Below are 19,325 nucleotides of genomic sequence, written 5' to 3' on the forward strand. Positions count from 1 at the left end.
TTTCCAGGCCTCCCAGTCCGTATTGAATAGAGTAGTCTATAATATGGTGGGATTTTACAGGCCTCCCGCTCCGTATTGAATAGAGTAGTCTATAATATGGTGGGATTTTACAGGCCTCCCGCTCCGTATTGAATAGAGTAGCCTATAATATGGTGGGATTTTACAGGCCTCCCGCTCCGTATTGAATAGAGTAGTCTATAATATGGTGGGATTTTACAGGCATCCCGCTCCATATTGAATAGAGTAACCTATAATATGGTGGGATTTTACAGGCCTCCCGCACCGTATTGAAAAGAGTAACCTATAATATGGTGGGATTTTACAGGCCTCCCGCTCCGTATTGAATAGAGTAGTCTATAATATGGTGGGATTTTACAGGCCTCCCACTCCGTATTTAATTGAGTAACCTATAATATGGTGGGATTTTACAGGCCTCCCGCTCCGTATTGAATAGAGTAAGTAGTCTATAATATGGTGGGATTTTACAGGCCTCCCGCTCCGTATTGAATAGAGTAGTCTATAATATGGTGGGATTTTACAGGCCTCCCGCTCCGTATTGAATAGAGTAGCCTATAATATGGTGGGATTTTACAGGCCTCCCGCTCCGTATTGAATAGAGTAGCCTATACATTATGGTAGGATTTTACAGGCCTCCCGCTCCGTATTGAATAGAGTAACCTATAATATGGTGGGATTTTACAGGCCTCCCTCTCCGTATTGAATAGAGTAGTCTATAATATGGTGGGATTTCACAGGCCTCCCGCTCCGTATTGAATAGAGTAGTCTATAATATGTTGGGATTTTACAGGCCTCCCGCTCCGTATTGAATAGAGTAACCTATAATATGGTGGGATTTTACAGGCCTCCCGCTCCGTATTGAATAGAGTAGCCTATAATATGGTGGGATTTTACAGGCCTCCCGCTCCGTACTGAATAGAGTAGCCTATAATATGGTGGGATTTTACAGGCCTCCCACTCCTTAATTGAATAGAGTAACCTATAATATGGTGGGATTTTACAGGCCTCCCTCTCCGTATTGAATAGAGTAATCTATAATATGGTGGGATTTTACAGGCCTCCCGCTCGGTATTGAATAGAGTAGTCTATAATATGGTGGGATTTTACAGGCCTCCCTCTCCGTATTGAATAGAGTAGTCTATAATATGGTGGGATTTTACAGGCCTCCCTCTCCGTATTGAATAGAGTAGTCTATAATATGGTGGGATTTTACAGGCCTCCCTCTCCGTATTGAATAGAGTAGTCTATAATATGGTGGGATTTTACAGGCCTCCCTCTCCGTATTGAATAGAGTAACCTATAATATGGTGGGATTTTACATGCCTCCCTCTCCGTATTGAATAGAGTAGTCTATAATATGGTGGGATTTTACAGGCCTCCCTCTCCGTATTGAATTCAGTAACCTATAATATGGTGGGATTTTACAGGCCTCCCTCTCCGTATTGAATAGAGTAACCTATAATATGGTGGGATTATACAGGCCTCCCTCTCCGTATTGAATAGAGTAACCTATAATAGGGTGGGATTTTACAGGCCTCCCACTCCGTATTGAATAGAGTAAGTAGTCTATAATATGGTGGGATTTTACAGGCCTCCCTCTCCGTATTGAATTGAGTAGCCTATAATATGGTGGGATTTTACAGGCCTCCCGCTCCGTATTGAATAGAGTAGCCTATAATATGGTGGGATTTTACAGGCCTCCCTCTCCGTATTGAATAGAGTAGTCTATAATATGGTGGGATTTTACAGGCCTCCCGCTCCGTATTGAATAGAGTAGTCTATAATATGGTGGGATTTTACAGGCCTCCCACTCCGTATTGAATAGAGTAAGTAGTCTATAATATGGTGGGATTTTACAGGCCTCACGCTCCGTATTGAATTGAGTAGCCAATACATTATGGTGGGATTTTACAGGCCTCCTGCTCCGTATTGAATAGAGTAAGTAGTCTATAATATGGTGGGATTTTACAGGCCTCCCGCTCCGTATTGAATAGAGTAACCTATAATATGGTGGGATTATACTGGCCTCCCGCTCCGTATTGAATAGAGTAGCCTATAATATGGGGCGATTTTACAGGCCTCCCGCTCCGTATTGAATAGAGTAGTCTATAATATGGTGGGATTTTACAGGCCTCCCGCTCCGTATTGAATAGAGTAGCCTATAATATGGTGGGATTTTACAGGCCTCCTGCTCCGTATTGAATAGAGTAGCCTATAATATGGTGGGATTTTACAGGCCTCCCGCTCCGTATTGAATAGAGTAACCTATAATATGGTGGGATTTTACAGGCCTCCCGCTCCGTATTGAATAGAGTAGTCTATAATATGGTGGGATTTTCCAGGCCTCCCAGTCCGTATTGAATAGAGTAGTCTATAATATGGTGGGATTTTACAGGCCTCCCGCTCCGTATTGAATAGAGTAGTCTATAATATGGTGGGATTTTACAGGCCTCCCGCTCCGTATTGAATAGAGTAGCCTATAATATGGTGGGATTTTACAGGCCTCCTGCTCCGTATTGAATAGAGTAGCCTATACATTATGGTAGGATTTTACAGGCCTCCCGCTCCGTATTGAATAGAGTAGCCTATAATATGGTGGGATTTTACAGGCCTCCCGCTCCGTATTGAATAGAGTAACCTATAATATGGTGGGATTTTACAGGCCTCCCGCTCCGTATTGAATAGAGTAGTCTATAATATGGTGGGATTTTACAGGCCTCCCAGTCCGTATTGAATAGAGTAGTCTATAATATGGTGGGATTTTACAGGCCTCCCGCTCCGTATTGAATAGAGTAGTCTATAATATGGTGGGATTTTACAGGCCTCCCGCTCCGTATTGAATAGAGTAGCCTATAATATGGTGGGATTTTACAGGCCTCCCGCTCCGTATTGAATAGAGTAGCCTATAATATGGTGGGATTTTACAGGCCTCCCGCTCCGTATTGAATAGAGTAGCCTATAATATGGTGGGATTTTACAGGCCTCCCGCTCCGTATTGAATAGAGTAGTCTATAATATGGTGGGATTTTACAGGCCTCCCACTCCGTATTGAATAGAGTAACCTATAATATGGTGGGATTTTACAGGCCTCCCACTCCGTATTGAATAGAGTAACCTATAATATGGTGGGATTTTACAGGCCTCCCGCTCCGTATTGAATAGAGTAGTCTATAATATGGTGGGATTTTACAGGCCTCCCGCTCCGTATTGAATAGAGTAACCTATAATATGGTGGGATTTTACAGGCCTCCCACTCCGTATTGAATAGAGTAGTCTATAATATGGTGGGATTTTACAGGCCTCCCGCTCCGTATTGAATAGAGTAGTCTATAATATGGTGGGATTTTACAGGCCTCCCACTCCGTATTGAATAGAGTAAGTAGTCTATAATATGGTGGGATTTTACAGGCCTCCCGCTCCGTATTGAATAGAGTAAACTATAATATGGTGGGATTATACTGGCCTCCCGCTCCGTATTGAATAGAGTAGCCTATAATATGGGGCGATTTTACAGGCCTCCCGCTCCGTATTGAATAGAGTAACCTATAATATGGTGGGATTATACTGGCCTCCCGCTCCGTATTGAATAGAGTAGCCGATACATTATGGTGGGATTTTACAGGCCTCCCGCTCCGTATTGAATAGAGTAGCTTATACATTATGGTGGGATTTTACAGGCCTCCCGCTCCGTATTGAATAGAGTAAGTAGTCTATAATATGGTGGGATTTTACAGGCCTCCCGCTCCGTATTGAATAGAGTAGTCTATAATATGGTGGGATTTTACAGGCCTCCCGCTCCGTATTGAATAGAGTAGCCTATAATATGGTGGGATTTTACAGGCCTCCTGATCCGTATTGAATAGAGTAGCCTATACATTATGGTAGGATTTTACAGGCCTCCCGCTCCGTATTGAATAGAGTAGCCTATAATATGGTAGGATTTTACAGGCCTCCCGCTCCGTATTGAATAGAGTAACCTATAATATGGTGGGATTTTACAGGCCTCCCGCTCCGTATTGAATAGAGTAGTCTATAATATGGTGGGATTTTCCAGGCCTCCCAGTCCGTATTGAATAGAGTAGTCTATAATATGGTGGGATTTTACAGGCCTCCCGCTCCGTATTGAATAGAGTAGTCTATAATATGGTGGGATTTTACAGGCCTCCCGCTCCGTATTGAATAGAGTAGCCTATAATATGGTGGGATTTTACAGGCCTCCTGCTCCGTATTGAATAGAGTAGCCTATACATTATGGTAGGATTTTACAGGCCTCCCGCTCCGTATTGAATAGAGTAGCCTATAATATGGTGGGATTTTACAGGCCTCCCGCTCCGTATTGAATAGAGTAACCTATAATATGGTGGGATTTTACAGGCCTCCCGCTCCGTATTGAATAGAGTAGTCTATAATATGGTGGGATTTTACAGGCCTCCCAGTCCGTATTGAATAGAGTAGTCTATAATATGGTGGGATTTTACAGGCCTCCCGCTCCGTATTGAATAGAGTAGTCTATAATATGGTGGGATTTTACAGGCCTCCCGCTCCGTATTGAATAGAGTAGCCTATAATATGGTGGGATTTTACAGGCCTCCCGCTCCGTATTGAATAGAGTAGCCTATAATATGGTGGGATTTTACAGGCCTCCCGCTCCGTATTGAATAGAGTAGCCTATAATATGGTGGGATTTTACAGGCCTCCCGCTCCGTATTGAATAGAGTAGTCTATAATATGGTGGGATTTTACAGGCCTCCCACTCCGTATTGAATAGAGTAACCTATAATATGGTGGGATTTTACAGGCCTCCCACTCCGTATTGAATAGAGTAACCTATAATATGGTGGGATTTTACAGGCCTCCCGCTCCGTATTGAATAGAGTAGTCTATAATATGGTGGGATTTTACAGGCCTCCCGCTCCGTATTGAATAGAGTAACCTATAATATGGTGGGATTTTACAGGCCTCCCACTCCGTATTGAATAGAGTAGTCTATAATATGGTGGGATTTTACAGGCCTCCCGCTCCGTATTGAATAGAGTAGTCTATAATATGGTGGGATTTTACAGGCCTCCCACTCCGTATTGAATAGAGTAAGTAGTCTATAATATGGTGGGATTTTACAGGCCTCCCGCTCCGTATTGAATAGAGTAAACTATAATATGGTGGGATTATACTGGCCTCCCGCTCCGTATTGAATAGAGTAGCCTATAATATGGGGCGATTTTACAGGCCTCCCGCTCCGTATTGAATAGAGTAACCTATAATATGGTGGGATTATACTGGCCTCCCGCTCCGTATTGAATAGAGTAGCCGATACATTATGGTGGGATTTTACAGGCCTCCCGCTCCGTATTGAATAGAGTAGCTTATACATTATGGTGGGATTTTACAGGCCTCCCGCTCCGTATTGAATAGAGTAAGTAGTCTATAATATGGTGGGATTTTACAGGCCTCCCGCTCCGTATTGAATAGAGTAGTCTATAATATGGTGGGATTTTACAGGCCTCCCGCTCCGTATTGAATAGAGTAGCCTATAATATGGTGGGATTTTACAGGCCTCCTGATCCGTATTGAATAGAGTAGCCTATACATTATGGTAGGATTTTACAGGCCTCCCGCTCCGTATTGAATAGAGTAGCCTATAATATGGTAGGATTTTACAGGCCTCCCGCTCCGTATTGAATAGAGTAACCTATAATATGGTGGGATTTTACAGGCCTCCCGCTCCGTATTGAATAGAGTAGTCTATAATATGGTGGGATTTTCCAGGCCTCCCAGTCCGTATTGAATAGAGTAGTCTATAATATGGTGGGATTTTACAGGCCTCCCGCTCCGTATTGAATAGAGTAGTCTATAATATGGTGGGATTTTACAGGCCTCCCGCTCCGTATTGAATAGAGTAGCCTATAATATGGTGGGATTTTACAGGCCTCCTGCTCCGTATTGAATATAGTAGCCTATACATTATGGTAGGATTTTACAGGTCTCCCGCTCCGTATTGAATAGAGTAGCCTATAATATGGTGGGATTTTACAGGCCTCCCGCTCCGTATTGAATAGAGTAACCTATAATATGGTGGGATTTTACAGGCCTCCCGCTCCGTATTGAATAGAGTAGCCTATAATATGGTGGGATTTTACAGGCCTCCCGCTCCGTATTGAATAGAGTAGTCTATAATATGGTGGGATTTTACAGGCCTCCCACTCCGTATTGAATAGAGTAGTCTATAATATGGTGTGATTTTACAGGCCTCCCGCTCCGTATTGAATAGAGTAACCTATAATATGGTGGGATTTTACAGGCCTCCCGCACCGTATTGAAAACAGTAACCTATAATATGGTGGGATTTTACAGGCCTCCCGCTCCGTATTGAATAGAGTAGTCTATAATATGGTGGGATTTTACAGGCCTCCCACTCCGTATTGAATAGAGTAAGTAGTCTATAATATGGTGGGATTTTACAGGCCTCACGCTCCGTATTGAATTGAGTAGCCAATACATTATGGTGGGATTTTACAGGCCTCCTGCTCCGTATTGAATAGAGTAAGTAGTCTATAATATGGTGGGATTTTACAGGCCTCCCGCTCCGTATTGAATAGAGTAACCTATAATATGGTGGGATTATACTGGCCTCCCGCTCCGTATTGAATAGAGTAGCCTATAATATGGGGCGATTTTACAGGCCTCCCGCTCCGTATTGAATAGAGTAGTCTATAATATGGTGGGATTTTACAGGCCTCCCGCTCCGTATTGAATAGAGTAGCCTATAATATGGTGGGATTTTACAGGCCTCCTGCTCCGTATTGAATAGAGTAGCCTATAATATGGTGGGATTTTACAGGCCTCCCGCTCCGTATTGAATAGAGTAACCTATAATATGGTGGGATTTTACAGGCCTCCCGCTCCGTATTGAATAGAGTAGTCTATAATATGGTGGGATTTTCCAGGCCTCCCAGTCCGTATTGAATAGAGTAGTCTATAATATGGTGGGATTTTACAGGCCTCCCGCTCCGTATTGAATAGAGTAGTCTATAATATGGTGGGATTTTACAGGCCTCCCGCTCCGTATTGAATAGAGTAGCCTATAATATGGTGGGATTTTACAGGCCTCCTGCTCCGTATTGAATAGAGTAGCCTATACATTATGGTAGGATTTTACAGGCCTCCCGCTCCGTATTGAATAGAGTAGCCTATAATATGGTGGGATTTTACAGGCCTCCCGCTCCGTATTGAATAGAGTAACCTATAATATGGTGGGATTTTACAGGCCTCCCGCTCCGTATTGAATAGAGTAGTCTATAATATGGTGGGATTTTACAGGCCTCCCAGTCCGTATTGAATAGAGTAGTCTATAATATGGTGGGATTTTACAGGCCTCCCGCTCCGTATTGAATAGAGTAGTCTATAATATGGTGGGATTTTACAGGCCTCCCGCTCCGTATTGAATAGAGTAGCCTATAATATGGTGGGATTTTACAGGCCTCCCGCTCCGTATTGAATAGAGTAGCCTATAATATGGTGGGATTTTACAGGCCTCCCGCTCCGTATTGAATAGAGTAGCCTATAATATGGTGGGATTTTACAGGCCTCCCGCTCCGTATTGAATAGAGTAGTCTATAATATGGTGGGATTTTACAGGCCTCCCACTCCGTATTGAATAGAGTAACCTATAATATGGTGGGATTTTACAGGCCTCCCACTCCGTATTGAATAGAGTAACCTATAATATGGTGGGATTTTACAGGCCTCCCGCTCCGTATTGAATAGAGTAGTCTATAATATGGTGGGATTTTACAGGCCTCCCGCTCCGTATTGAATAGAGTAACCTATAATATGGTGGGATTTTACAGGCCTCCCACTCCGTATTGAATAGAGTAGTCTATAATATGGTGGGATTTTACAGGCCTCCCGCTCCGTATTGAATAGAGTAGTCTATAATATGGTGGGATTTTACAGGCCTCCCACTCCGTATTGAATAGAGTAAGTAGTCTATAATATGGTGGGATTTTACAGGCCTCCCGCTCCGTATTGAATAGAGTAAACTATAATATGGTGGGATTATACTGGCCTCCCGCTCCGTATTGAATAGAGTAGCCTATAATATGGGGCGATTTTACAGGCCTCCCGCTCCGTATTGAATAGAGTAACCTATAATATGGTGGGATTATACTGGCCTCCCGCTCCGTATTGAATAGAGTAGCCGATACATTATGGTGGGATTTTACAGGCCTCCCGCTCCGTATTGAATAGAGTAGCTTATACATTATGGTGGGATTTTACAGGCCTCCCGCTCCGTATTGAATAGAGTAAGTAGTCTATAATATGGTGGGATTTTACAGGCCTCCCGCTCCGTATTGAATAGAGTAGTCTATAATATGGTGGGATTTTACAGGCCTCCCGCTCCGTATTGAATAGAGTAGCCTATAATATGGTGGGATTTTACAGGCCTCCTGATCCGTATTGAATAGAGTAGCCTATACATTATGGTAGGATTTTACAGGCCTCCCGCTCCGTATTGAATAGAGTAGCCTATAATATGGTAGGATTTTACAGGCCTCCCGCTCCGTATTGAATAGAGTAACCTATAATATGGTGGGATTTTACAGGCCTCCCGCTCCGTATTGAATAGAGTAGTCTATAATATGGTGGGATTTTCCAGGCCTCCCAGTCCGTATTGAATAGAGTAGTCTATAATATGGTGGGATTTTACAGGCCTCCCGCTCCGTATTGAATAGAGTAGTCTATAATATGGTGGGATTTTACAGGCCTCCCGCTCCGTATTGAATAGAGTAGCCTATAATATGGTGGGATTTTACAGGCCTCCTGCTCCGTATTGAATAGAGTAGCCTATACATTATGGTAGGATTTTACAGGTCTCCCGCTCCGTATTGAATAGAGTAGCCTATAATATGGTGGGATTTTACAGGCCTCCCGCTCCGTATTGAATAGAGTAACCTATAATATGGTGGGATTTTACAGGCCTCCCGCTCCGTATTGAATAGAGTAGCCTATAATATGGTGGGATTTTACAGGCCTCCCGCTCCGTATTGAATAGAGTAGTCTATAATATGGTGGGATTTTACAGGCCTCCCACTCCGTATTGAATAGAGTAGTCTATAATATGGTGTGATTTTACAGGCCTCCCGCTCCGTATTGAATAGAGTAACCTATAATATGGTGGGATTTTACAGGCCTCCCGCACCGTATTGAAAAGAGTAACCTATAATATGGTGGGATTTTACAGGCCTCCCGCTCCATATTGAATAGAGTAGTCTATAATATGGTGGGATTTTACAGGCCTCCCACTCCGTATTGAATTGAGTAACCTATAATATGGTGGGATTTTACAGGCCTCCCGCTCCGTATTGAATAGAGTAAGTAGTCTATAATATGGTGGGATTTTACAGGCCTCCCGCTCCGTATTGAATAGAGTAGTCTATAATATGGTGGGATTTTACAGGCCTCCCGCTCCGTATTGAATAGAGTAGCCTATAATATGGTGGGATTTTACAGGCCTCCCGCTCCGTATTGAATAGAGTAGCCTATAATATGGTGGGATTTTACAGGCCTCCCACTCCGTATTGAATAGAGTAGCCTATAATATGGTGGGATTTTACAGGCCTCCCACTCCGTATTGAATAGAGTAACCTATAATATGGTGGGATTTTACAGGCCTCCCGCTCCGTATTGAATAGAGTAGTCTATAATATGGTGGGATTTCACAGGCCTCCCGCTCCGTATTGAATAGAGTAGTCTATAATATGTTGGGATTTTACAGGCCTCCCGCTCCGTATTGAATAGAGTAGCCTATAATATGGTGGGATTTTACAGGCCTCCCGCTCCGTATTGAATAGAGTAGCCTATAATATGGTGGGATTTTACAGGCCTCCCGCTCCGTATTGAATAGAGTAACCTATAATATGGTGGGATTTTACAGGCCTCCCGCTCCGTACTGAATAGAGTAGCCTATAATATGGTGGGATTTTACAGGCCTCCCACTCCTTAATTGAATAGAGTAACCTATAATATGGTGGGATTTTACAGGCCTCTCGCTCCGTATTGAATAGAGTAACCTATAATATGGTGGGTTTTTACAGGCCTCCCACTCCTTAATGGAATAGAGTAGTCTATAATATGGTGGGATTTTACAGGCCTCCCTCTCCGTATTGAATAGAGTAATCTATAATATGGTGGGATTTTACAGGCCTCCCGCTCGGTATTGAATAGAGTAGTCTATAATATGGTGGGATTTTACAGGCCTCCCTCTCCGTATTGAATAGAGTAGTCTATAATATGGTGGGATTTTACAGGCCTCCCTCTCCGTATTGAATAGAGTAGTCTATAATATGGTGGGATTTTACAGGCCTCCCTCTCCGTATTGAATAGAGTAGTCTATAATATGGTGGGATTTTACAGGCCTCCCTCTCCGTATTGAATAGAGTAGTCTATAATATGGTGGGATTTTACAGGCCTCCCGCTCCGTATTGAATAGAGTAGTCTATAATATGGTGGGATTATACTGGCCTCCCGCTCCGTATTGAATAGAGTAGCCTATAATATGGGGCGATTTTACAGGCCTCCCGCTCCGTATTGAATAGAGTAACCTATAATATGGTGGGATTTTACAGGCCTCCCAGTCCGTATTGAATAGAGTAGCCGATACATTATGGTGGGATTTTACAGGCCTCCCGCTCCGTATTGAATAGAGTAGTCTATAATATGGTGGGATTTTACAGGCCTCCCTCTCCGTATTGAATAGAGTAGTCTATAATATGGTGGGATTTTACAGGCCTCCCTCTCCGTATTGAATAGAGTAACCTATAATATGGTGGGATTTTACATGCCTCCCTCTCCGTATTGAATAGAGTAGTCTATAATATGGTGGGATTTTACAGGCCTCCCTCTCCGTATTGAATTGAGTAACCTATAATATGGTGGGATTTTACAGGCCTCCCTCTCCGTATTGAATAGAGTAACCTATAATATGGTGGGATTTTACAGGCCTCCCTCTCCGTATTGAATAGAGTAACCTATAATAGGGTGGGATTTTACAGGCCTCCCACTCCGTATTGAATAGAGTAAGTAGTCTATAATATGGTGGGATTTTACAGGCCTCCCTCTCCGTATTGAATTGAGTAGCCTATAATATGGTGGGATTTTACAGGCCTCCCGCTCCGTATTGAATAGAGTAGCCTATAATATGGTGGGATTTTACAGGCCTCCCTCTCCGTATTGAATAGAGTAGTCTATAATATGGTGGGATTTTACAGGCCTCCCGCTCCGTATTGAATAGAGTAGTCTATAATATGGTGGGATTTTACAGGCCTCCCACTCCGTATTGAATAGAGTAAGTAGTCTATAATATGGTGGGATTTTACAGGCCTCACGCTCCGTATTGAATTGAGTAGCCAAAACATTATGGTGGGATTTTACAGGCCTCCTGCTCCGTATTGAATAGAGTAAGTAGTCTATAATATGGTGGGATTTTACAGGCCTCCCGCTCCGTATTGAATAGAGTAACCTATAATATGGTGGGATTATACTGGCCTCCCGCTCCGTATTGAATAGAGTAGCCTATAATATGGGGCGATTTTACAGGCCTCCCGCTCCGTATTGAATAGAGTAGTCTATAATATGGTGGGATTTTACAGGCCTCCCGCTCCGTATTGAATAGAGTAGCCTATAATATGGTGGGATTTTACAGGCCTCCTGCTCCGTATTGAATAGAGTAGCCTATAATATGGTGGGATTTTACAGGCCTCCCGCTCCGTATTGAATAGAGTAACCTATAATATGGTGGGATTTTACAGGCCTCCCGCTCCGTATTGAATAGAGTAGTCTATAATATGGTGGGATTTTCCAGGCCTCCCAGTCCGTATTGAATAGAGTAGTCTATAATATGGTGGGATTTTACAGGCCTCCCGCTCCGTATTGAATAGAGTAGTCTATAATATGGTGGGATTTTACAGGCCTCCCGCTCCGTATTGAATAGAGTAGCCTATAATATGGTGGGATTTTACAGGCCTCCTGCTCCGTATTGAATAGAGTAGCCTATACATTATGGTAGGATTTTACAGGCCTCCCGCTCCGTATTGAATAGAGTAGCCTATAATATGGTGGGATTTTACAGGCCTCCCGCTCCGTATTGAATAGAGTAACCTATAATATGGTGGGATTTTACAGGCCTCCCGCTCCGTATTGAATAGAGTAGTCTATAATATGGTGGGATTTTACAGGCCTCCCAGTCCGTATTGAATAGAGTAGTCTATAATATGGTGGGATTTTACAGGCCTCCCGCTCCGTATTGAATAGAGTAGTCTATAATATGGTGGGATTTTACAGGCCTCCCGCTCCGTATTGAATAGAGTAGCCTATAATATGGTGGGATTTTACAGGCCTCCCGCTCCGTATTGAATAGAGTAGCCTATAATATGGTGGGATTTTACAGGCCTCCCGCTCCGTATTGAATAGAGTAGCCTATAATATGGTGGGATTTTACAGGCCTCCCGCTCCGTATTGAATAGAGTAGTCTATAATATGGTGGGATTTTACAGGCCTCCCACTCCGTATTGAATAGAGTAACCTATAATATGGTGGGATTTTACAGGCCTCCCACTCCGTATTGAATAGAGTAACCTATAATATGGTGGGATTTTACAGGCCTCCCGCTCCGTATTGAATAGAGTAGTCTATAATATGGTGGGATTTTACCCGCCTCCCGCTCCGTATTGAATAGAGTAACCTATAATATGGTGGGATTTTACAGGCCTCCCACTCCGTATTGAATAGAGTAGTCTATAATATGGTGGGATTTTACAGGCCTCCCGCTCCGTATTGAATAGAGTAGTCTATAATATGGTGGGATTTTACAGGCCTCCCACTCCGTATTGAATAGAGTAAGTAGTCTATAATATGGTGGGATTTTACAGGCCTCCCGCTCCGTATTGAATAGAGTAAACTATAATATGGTGGGATTATACTGGCCTCCCGCTCCGTATTGAATAGAGTAGCCTATAATATGGGGCGATTTTACAGGCCTCCCGCTCCGTATTGAATAGAGTAACCTATAATATGGTGGGATTATACTGGCCTCCCGCTCCGTATTGAATAGAGTAGCCGATACATTATGGTGGGATTTTACAGGCCTCCCGCTCCGTATTGAATAGAGTAGCTTATACATTATGGTGGGATTTTACAGGCCTCCCGCTCCGTATTGAATAGAGTAAGTAGTCTATAATATGGTGGGATTTTACAGGCCTCCCGCTCCGTATTGAATAGAGTAGTCTATAATATGGTGGGATTTTACAGGCCTCCCGCTCCGTATTGAATAGAGTAGCCTATAATATGGTGGGATTTTACAGGCCTCCTGATCCGTATTGAATAGAGTAGCCTATACATTATGGTAGGATTTTACAGGCCTCCCGCTCCGTATTGAATAGAGTAGCCTATAATATGGTGGGATTTTACAGGCCTCCCGCTCCGTATTGAATAGAGTAACCTATAATATGGTGGGATTTTACAGGCCTCCCGCTCCGTATTGAATAGAGTAGTCTATAATATGGTGGGATTTTCCAGGCCTCCCAGTCCGTATTGAATAGAGTAGTCTATAATATGGTGGGATTTTACAGGCCTCCCGCTCCGTATTGAATAGAGTAGTCTATAATATGGTGGGATTTTACAGGCCTCCCGCTCCGTATTGAATAGAGTAGCCTATAATATGGTGGGATTTTACAGGCCTCCTGCTCCGTATTGAATAGAGTAGCCTATACATTATGGTAGGATTTTACAGGCCTCCCGCTCCGTATTGAATAGAGTAGCCTATAATATGGTGGGATTTTACAGGCCTCCCGCTCCGTATTGAATAGAGTAACCTATAATATGGTGGGATTTTACAGGCCTCCCGCTCCGTATTGAATAGAGTAGTCTATAATATGGTGGGATTTTACAGGCCTCCCAGTCCGTATTGAATAGAGTAGTCTATAATATGGTGGGATTTTACAGGCCTCCCGCTCCGTATTGAATAGAGTAGTCTATAATATGGTGGGATTTTACAGGCCTCCCGCTCCGTATTGAATAGAGTAGCCTATAATATGGTGGGATTTTACAGGCCTCCCGCTCCGTATTGAATAGAGTAGCCTATAATATGGTGGGATTTTACAGGCCTCCCGCTCCGTATTGAATAGAGTAGCCTATAATATGGTGGGATTTTACAGGCCTCCCGCTCCGTATTGAATAGAGTAGTCTATAATATGGTGGGATTTTACAGGCCTCCCACTCCGTATTGAATAGAGTAACCTATAATATGGTGGGATTTTACAGGCCTCCCACTCCGTATTGAATAGAGTAACCTATAATATGGTGGGATTTTACAGGCCTCCCGCTCCGTATTGAATAGAGTAGTCTATAATATGGTGGGATTTTACCCGCCTCCCGCTCCGTATTGAATAGAGTAACCTATAATATGGTGGGATTTTACAGGCCTCCCACTCCGTATTGAATAGAGTAGTCTATAATATGGTGGGATTTTACAGGCCTCCCGCTCCGTATTGAATAGAGTAGTCTATAATATGGTGGGATTTTACAGGCCTCCCACTCCGTATTGAATAGAGTAAGTAGTCTATAATATGGTGGGATTTTACAGGCCTCCCGCTCCGTATTGAATAGAGTAAACTATAATATGGTGGGATTATACTGGCCTCCCGCTCCGTATTGAATAGAGTAGCCTATAATATGGGGCGATTTTACAGGCCTCCCGCTCCGTATTGAATAGAGTAACCTATAATATGGTGGGATTATACTGGCCTCCCGCTCCGTATTGAATAGAGTAGCCGATACATTATGGTGGGATTTTACAGGCCTCCCGCTCCGTATTGAATAGAGTAGCTTATACATTATGGTGGGATTTTACAGGCCTCCCGCTCCGTATTGAATAGAGTAAGTAGTCTATAATATGGTGGGATTTTACAGGCCTCCCGCTCCGTATTGAATAGAGTAGTCTATAATATGGTGGGATTTTACAGGCCTCCTGCTCCGTATTGAATAGAGTAGCCTATAATATGGTGGGATTTTACAGGCCTCCTGATCCGTATTGAATAGAGTAGCCTATACATTATGGTAGGATTTTACAGGCCTCCCGCTCCGTATTGAATAGAGTAGCCTATAATATGGTAGGATTTTACAGGCCTCCCGCTCCGTATTGAATAGAGTAACCTATAATATGGTGGGATTTTACAGGCCTCCCGCTCCGTATTGAATAGAGTAGTCTATAATATGGTGGGATTTTCCAGGCCTCCCAGTCCGTATTGAATAGAGTAGTCTATAATATGGTGGGATTTTACAGGCCTCCCGCTCCGTATTGAATAGAGTAGTCTATAATATGGTGGGATTTTACAGGCCTCCCGCTCCGTATTGAATAGAGTAGCCTATAATATGGTGGGATTTTACAGGCCTCCTGCTCCGTATTGAATAGAGTAGCCTATACATTATGGTAGGATTTTACAGGTCTCCCGCTCCGTATTGAATAGAGTAGCCTATAATATGGTGGGATTTTACAGGCCTCCCGCTCCGTATTGAATAGAGTAACCTATAATATGGTGGGATTTTACAGGCCTCCCGCTCCGTATTGAATAGAGTAGCCTATAATATGGTGGGATTTTACAGGCCTCCCGCTCCGTATTGAATAGAGTAGTCTATAATATGGTGGGATTTTACAGGCCTCCCACTCCGTATTGAATAGAGTAGTCTATAATATGGTGTGATTTTACAGGCCTCCCGCTCCGTATTGAATAGAGTAACCTATAATATGGTGGGATTTTACAGGCCTCCCGCACCGTATTGAAAAGAGTAACCTATAATATGGTGGGATTTTACAGGCCTCCCGCTCCGTATTGAATAGAGTAGTCTATAATATGGTGGGATTTTACAGGCCTCCCACTCCGTATTGAATAGAGTAAGTAGTCTATAATATGGTGGGATTTTACAGGCCTCACGCTCCGTATTGAATTGAGTAGCCAATACATTATGGTGGGATTTTACAGGCCTCCTGCTCCGTATTGAATAGAGTAAGTAGTCTATAATATGGTGGGATTTTACAGGCCTCCCGCTCCGTATTGAATAGAGTAACCTATAATATGGTGGGATTATACTGGCCTCCCGCTCCGTATTGAATAGAGTAGCCTATAATATGGGGCGATTTTACAGGCCTCCCGCTCCGTATTGAATAGAGTAGTCTATAATATGGTGGGATTTTACAGGCCTCCCGCTCCGTATTGAATAGAGTAGCCTATAATATGGTGGGATTTTACAGGCCTCCTGCTCCGTATTGAATAGAGTAGCCTATAATATGGTGGGATTTTACAGGCCTCCCGCTCCGTATTGAATAGAGTAACCTATAATATGGTGGGATTTTACAGGCCTCCCGCTCCGTATTGAATAGAGTAGTCTATAATATGGTGGGATTTTCCAGGCCTCCCAGTCCGTATTGAATAGAGTAGTCTATAATATGGTGGGATTTTACAGGCCTCCCGCTCCGTATTGAATAGAGTAGTCTATAATATGGTGGGATTTTACAGGCCTCCCGCTCCGTATTGAATAGAGTAGCCTATAATATGGTGGGATTTTACAGGCCTCCTGCTCCGTATTGAATAGAGTAGCCTATACATTATGGTAGGATTTTACAGGCCTCCCGCTCCGTATTGAATAGAGTAGCCTATAATATGGTGGGATTTTACAGGCCTCCCGCTCCGTATTGAATAGAGTAACCTATAATATGGTGGGATTTTACAGGCCTCCCGCTCCGTATTGAATAGAGTAGTCTATAATATGGTGGGATTTTACAGGCCTCCCAGTCCGTATTGAATAGAGTAGTCTATAATATGGTGGGATTTTACAGGCCTCCCGCTCCGTATTGAATAGAGTAGTCTATAATATGGTGGGATTTTACAGCCCTCCCGCTCCGTATTGAATAGAGTAGCCTATAATATGGTGGGATTTTACAGGCCTCCCGCTCCGTATTGAATAGAGTAGCCTATAATATGGTGGGATTTTACAGGCCTCCCGCTCCGTATTGAATAGAGTAGCCTATAATATGGTGGGATTTTACAGGCCTCCCGCTCCGTATTGAATAGAGTAGTCTATAATATGGTGGGATTTTACAGGCCTCCCACTCCGTATTGAATAGAGTAACCTATAATATGGTGGGATTTTACAGGCCTCCCACTCCGTATTGAATAGAGTAACCTATAATATGGTGGGATTTTACAGGCCTCCCGCTCCGTATTGAATAGAGTAGTCTATAATATGGTGGGATTTTACAGGCCTCCCGCTCCGTATTGAATAGAGTAACCTATAATATGGTGGGATTTTACAGGCCTCCCACTCCGTATTGAATAGAGTAGTCTATAATATGGTGGGATTTTACAGGCCTCCCGCTCCGTATTGAATAGAGTAGTCTATAATATGGTGGGATTTTACAGGCCTCCCACTCCGTATTGAATAGAGTAAGTAGTCTATAATATGGTGGGATTTTACAGGCCTCCCGCTCCGTATTGAATAGAGTAAACTATAATATGGTGGGATTATACTGGCCTCCCGCTCCGTATTGAATAGAGTAGCCTATAATATGGGGCGATTTTACAGGCCTCCCGCTCCGTATTGAATAGAGTAACCTATAATATGGTGGGATTATACTGGCCTCCCGCTCCGTATTGAATAGAGTAGCCGATACATTATGGTGGGATTTTACAGGCCTCCCGCTCCGTATTGAATAGAGTAGCTTATACATTATGGTGGGATTTTACAGGCCTCCCGCTCCGTATTGAATAGAGTAAGTAGTCTATAATATGGTGGGATTTTACAGGCCTCCCGCTCCGTATTGAATAGAGTAGTCTATAATATGGTGGGATTTTACAGGCCTCCCGCTCCGTATTGAATAGAGTAGCCTATAATATGGTGGGATTTTACAGGCCTCCTGATCCGTATTGAATAGAGTAGCCTATACATTATGGTAGGATTTTACAGGCCTCCCGCTCCGTATTGAATAGAGTAGCCTATAATATGGTAGGATTTTACAGGCCTCCCGCTCCGTATTGAATAGAGTAACCTATAATATGGTGGGATTTTACAGGCCTCCCGCTCCGTATTGAATAGAGTAGTCTATAATATGGTGGGATTTTCCAGGCCTCCCAGTCCGTATTGAATAGAGTAGTCTATAATATGGTGGGATTTTACAGGCCTCCCGCTCCGTATTGAATAGAGTAGTCTATAATATGGTGGGATTTTACAGGCCTCCCGCTCCGTATTGAATAGAGTAGCCTATAATATGGTGGGATTTTACAGGCCTCCTGCTCCGTATTGAATAGAGTAGCCTATACATTATGGTAGGATTTTACAGGTCTCCCGCTCCGTATTGAATAGAGTAGCCTATAATATGGTGGGATTTTACAGGCCTCCCGCTCCGTATTGAATAGAGTAACCTATAATATGGTGGGATTTTACAGGCCTCCCGCTCCGTATTGAATAGAGTAGCCTATAATATGGTGGGATTTTACAGGCCTCCCGCTCCGTATTGAATAGAGTAGTCTATAATATGGTGGGATTTTACAGGCCTCCCACTCCGTATTGAATAGAGTAGTCTATAATATGGTGTGATTTTACAGGCCTCCCGCTCCGTATTGAATAGAGTAACCTATAATATGGTGGGATTTTACAGGCCTCCCGCACCGTATTGAAAAGAGTAACCTATAATATGGTGGGATTTTACAGGCCTCCCGCTCCATATTGAATAGAGTAGTCTATAATATGGTGGGATTTTACAGGCCTCCCACTCCGTATTGAATTGAGTAACCTATAATATGGTGGGATTTTACAGGCCTCCCGCTCCGTATTGAATAGAGTAAGTAGTCTATAATATGGTGGGATTTTACAGGCCTCCCGCTCCGTATTGAATAGAGTAGTCTATAATATGGTGGGATTTTACAGGCCTCCCGCTCCGTATTGAATAGAGTAGCCTATAATATGGTGGGATTTTACAGGCCTCCCGCTCCGTATTGAATAGAGTAGCCTATAATATGGTGGGATTTTACAGGCCTCCCACTCCGTATTGAATAGAGTAGCCTATAATATGGTGGGATTTTACAGGCCTCCCACTCCGTATTGAATAGAGTAACCTATAATATGGTGGGATTTTACAGGCCTCCCGCTCCGTATTGAATAGAGTAGTCTATAATATGGTGGGATTTCACAGGCCTCCCGCTCCGTATTGAATAGAGTAGTCTATAATATGTTGGGATTTTACAGGCCTCCCGCTCCGT

The sequence above is a fragment of the Salmo salar genome, chromosome 15 (genome assembly GCF_965601325.2).
Source record: "Salmo salar chromosome 15, fSalSal1, whole genome shotgun sequence".
Classification (NCBI taxonomy): domain Eukaryota; kingdom Metazoa; phylum Chordata; class Actinopteri; order Salmoniformes; family Salmonidae; genus Salmo; species Salmo salar.